At 27.8% G+C, this 4797-nt stretch overlaps 1 protein-coding gene across 1 annotated transcript in view; it reads right to left on the bottom strand.

Annotated features, from left to right (window-relative positions):
* LOC119576018 (MOXD1 homolog 1-like) overlaps positions 1-4797 on the bottom strand; it is a 46378-nt gene that overhangs the window by 33231 nt on the left and 8350 nt on the right.

Genomic DNA, 4797 nt, shown 5'->3' with positions numbered 1-4797 from the left:
TTAAATATATTATATATTTTAAAAAAATATATAATTATTATTAAATTATTATTTATTTTAAATTTATATATTATTAATTATTAATTATATATTAATATAATATAATATTTTAAATTTATTTAAAATTTTATATTTATTTTATTTAATATTTTAAAATTAAAATATTTATTTATATATATCATATTTTAATAATTGCCTGTTATTGTGAAATATATGTGTGGTGTTTATATTTTTTATAATTTATTATTATTTAATTTTTCTTATTTTTTTTAATATTTATTATATTGTTTTTGTGTGTGTTGTTGTTTGGGGTGTGTGTGTGTGTTTTGGTTGTGTGTGTGTTTTTGTGTGGGGTGTGCGGTATGTGATGTGAGTGTGAGTGTGGTGTCGTTTTTTTGTTTTTTTAAACAATGGGGACAAAATCCTACCCAAAGGTATTTGATTATCTTCTCCAGTGCCTTGTCCTTTCAGGCGTTGGCGTCATAGATTGAAACCCCATAAAAAAAGTCATAGTACAAAAAAAGCAAAATCATTGTTTATTTCATTGTTTTTTTAAGCAAACTTTACGGCCTTTTATTCAAATGATTTTCTTCCCCCTTAAATTAACTGCATTATTTTAATTTTATTTGCTCCTATGGTTTTAGTTAAACAAGGAAGAGCACTGGCGGGGGGGAAACCCCAAACCTGACGCCCCCGGGGCGCCCCCTCTTAGTAAACGTACGTTAAAACATCTGACTTCAGAATGTTGGGCAAAGCGGGGGGGAAGGAAAGGGCCACCCTACCGCATACTTTCCTCTACGAAAATGTCTCCTCCCACCTCTTGTAGGGGCCCAAAATTACTTAAATTTTGGGCACTACGAATCTCGAAAAACAACCCACACCCACAAAACACACATTAAAAAACAACGTCTCACCCCCTCCCCCTACTCCCCCCTACTCCCTCCCCCCTTCCCCCCCTCCCCACCCCCTACTCCCTACCCCCCCCCCCTCGCCCTCCCCAACACCTAAAAGGCACGCAGATCATCCCTTTTTTGGTGCACATAATACGAAGCGAGGTTGTCTTTGAACCTCACGCCCTCTTGGAAAGGGGCACATAATGACCTAAAAAGGTTTTTTAAAAAACTGAAATGTCAGGGATGCAAAAAATTTTGCAATGAGGAAAAAATGGGAAAATATTGGGAAATGTTACGATGTTTTTTTCTATTTTCAATGTGGCAGTAAAAAGGGGGTTGTGCTATTTTGCTGGACCGGCTGGCTTTTTTTGTGTTTATTTTATCCATCGATGATCTTATTTAAAAGGTTTGTGTACGCCGTGCATGCGTGGTGCGTTAAGCGTGAAAAACCTCCCACGCTCCCTGTGCCTGCCTGCCTCCCTGTATGAAAAATTGCCCCTTTCTGTTCCACTACCCCCCCCCCCCCCCATCCAAAACGCGACCACATCGCGGGGACGTGGCCCGGGGCTCCCCCACCCGAGAAAATGTCCGCGCCCTTCATGCCCCCGTTCGGCGAAACCCAGGCCGAGTAGCCTGGGGTCGCGCCCGGGGCGGGGGAAAAGGGGGCACTGCTTTGTTTTTTTCCATTATATTTTTCTCTTCATGAAAATGGGCGGGATGTGGTGCTGGGGGGCAAATTAAAAAAATTTTTAAAAATTTTTTTTTCCCATTATTCTTTATGGCCAAATATCAGAATTGCTGATATATTATTTAATTAATATTATATATTTATAATATATATATATAATATATATATATATATATAAAAATATATATTAAAAAAAAAAAAAAAAAAAAAAATATATTATAATATTAATATATAATTCATATTTAATATATAAAATATATTATTATATATATATAATTATATATATTTTTTAAATATATAATATTATTTTATTTATTAATTATTTCAATATAAAGTTTATATATATTTTCCCTTTCATATATTTTAATTTTTGTTTATATTTATTTTTATTTTTTTTTGTATATTTTTTATAAATATATTTTATATATTATATTATATTTTTTTATTTATAATTATTATATATAAATATATTTAAATTTTATTTTTAAAAAAAAAAATTTTTAAAATTTTATTATTTATATATATTTTATTATTTATAAATTTCTTTATAATATAATATAAAATTTATATATAGTAATAATTTATATATTTTAAATTTTATATTATATAATATATATATATAATAAATATATATATAAATAATTTTCATAAATTTTTTTTATTATATATATATATTATATTTATATTATATATACATAACAATTTTTTGTATTATATATATTATTAAATTTAAAAATAATATATAAAAATAATTATATATTATTAAATAAATTTATTGAAAATTAAAAATTAAAAATTTTTTTATATTCTAAATTTTATTAATTATTTAAATATTTATTAAACCTTTTTTTTTAAATTTTTTATTTTAAAAAAAATTATAATAAATTTATTTTATTTAATTTTTATTTTTAATTATATATATATTTTTAAATTTATTAAAATTTTTTTTTAAAATTTTATTTTGTTTTTTTTTTTTTTTTTTTTTTTTTTTTTTTTTGTTGGTTTTTTTGTTTTTTTATTTTTTTTAAAAAAAATATTTTTTAAAGGTTTGGTTTGGTGGTTTTGGGGTGGGGGTGGGTTTGGTGGGTTTTGGGGTTGGGGGGTGGGGAGGATACGGGAGAATACACAACCCCCTAAGGTTACCCGTTCCATTTTTCCGGGAAATGGGAATTTTTTGTTAGTGGGGGGTTCTGAAGGGATGGACACGTTTTTTTTTTTAATTTTCTTTTTTTTCAATTTTTTATTTTTATTATTTTTTTTTAATTTTTATTTTGTTTATTTTTTTAAAATTTTTTAACATTTCTTTTTTTTTTTTATTTTTATCTTAAAAAAATTTTTATATTATTTTTCCTTTTATAATTTAGTAATTTTTTAAATTTCATTATCAACCTTTCTATTGTTATCATTCTCCCCCAAAAAAAAAAAAAAAAATTTTTGTATTTAAAACTTTTTTTTACGGTCCTACTAATTTGACAAGAAAAAAATCTTATTGCAAAATTCTGCAAAATTTTTTTAAAATAGGGAAAAAGCTAAAAAAAACTCGCAAACGGAATGACAGAAAAAGTCTTATCAATAACACTAATAAAAACCTTTTTCCTCCTACCTTATCAAGGGGGAAAAACAATGTTGAAACCCTCAAAAGCCGCCCACTAAAGACTGGCGAGAATTTTTTTTCTTGCCCTTTGCCGGCGCCTGAGCATTTAAAAATAATATTACTTTTTGTTTTTTTGCATGATGAGGGACAAAACCAAGGTGAAAGGTCTCCGGATTTAGTTCCACCCTGACTGCAGTTGGGGATTGTGCTCTAATTGTTGACCTTTTTTGTAATTATGCAGGGTTTTATTGCTAAGGGGGCGTCGCGTAAATTTTGATATAAAGTCTAAACAGTGTGTCATTTTCTGCATCTCCATCATGCCATATACAAAAATATTTGCGTGTGTTGTGTATATATATATAAAGAATTAAATTAAAATAATAATTATAGTTTAAAATTTTATATATATATATAAAATATTATATTATATATATATATATATAAAATTATATATATTAATATAGATAATATATAATATATATATATATAATATATTATATATATCTATATTATATATTGATATATATTATATATTTATATATATATATATAATATATTATATATATATATATATATATAATAATATACACACACACACGCAATATGTTTGTCATTATTGGCACTGATCGTATGATGCAGAAAATGACAACACTGTTCTTATGATCCTTATATCAAAATTTACGCGACGCTCCTCTTATGCATATAAACCCTCGCATCATATTACAAAATAGGTCAACAATCTAGTAGCACAATCCCACAACTGCATTGTCAGGGTGACACATAAATACCGAAGACCTTTCACCCTTGGCTTTGTACCTCATCATGCTACAACAACAAACGTATATATTCATTTATTAATGCTCAGGCGCCGTGTTCACCTAAGGCAAGAAAAGACTCTCCTCGCCAGTCGTTAGCTGGGCGGCTTTGAGGGTATTCAAGCATTGATTTCTCCCCTATGATAAGGTATGGAGGAAAGTGTATTTATTATGTGTTATTCGATAAGTACGTTTTCTGTCACTTTCCTGTTTTAGCGAGATTTTCGTTTTATGCCATAATTTCTTAGTTAACAAATACTAGATTTTTTGCATAAGATGTTTTTCGTTGTTAAAATTAGTAGTTACCGTAATAAGTTTTAAACATAAATTCTTTTCATTATTATTTTTCTTTTTTGTGGCAGTAATGATGATAGTGATAATGATGATAATGATGATTATGATAATAGTGATAATGATAATACTAATGATAATAACAATGGTAATAATACTAATGATAATTGTTTTAATGATAGAAATGATAAACATCTAAAGAACATGTTGATAAAAATTGTAATAATAATAAATACATAATTATAAAAATGATGATAATAATAAAAAAGATAATGATGAAAATAAAAATAATGATAATGAAAATGAAATAACATAAAAATAAAATAACAGTGATAACAATCACAATAAAAAATAACAGCAACAAATACCTCACTAACAAAAATCTCACATTTTCCTCGCAGCAGAATGGGAACAAGTATACCCTGTAGCGTGGTGGGCGTGGTGTCCATCCTCGTCGCGGGGGCCCCTTACCCCCTTTCCGACTCCCCGGGGGTTCCGCTTCCCCCATCGGTTCGA

The sequence above is a fragment of the Penaeus monodon genome, chromosome 8 (assembly GCF_015228065.2).
Source record: "Penaeus monodon isolate SGIC_2016 chromosome 8, NSTDA_Pmon_1, whole genome shotgun sequence".
Classification (NCBI taxonomy): Eukaryota; Metazoa; Arthropoda; class Malacostraca; order Decapoda; family Penaeidae; genus Penaeus; species Penaeus monodon.
The sequence above is the reverse complement of the archived record's forward strand: the minus strand, read 5'-3'. Positions and strand labels throughout refer to the sequence as shown.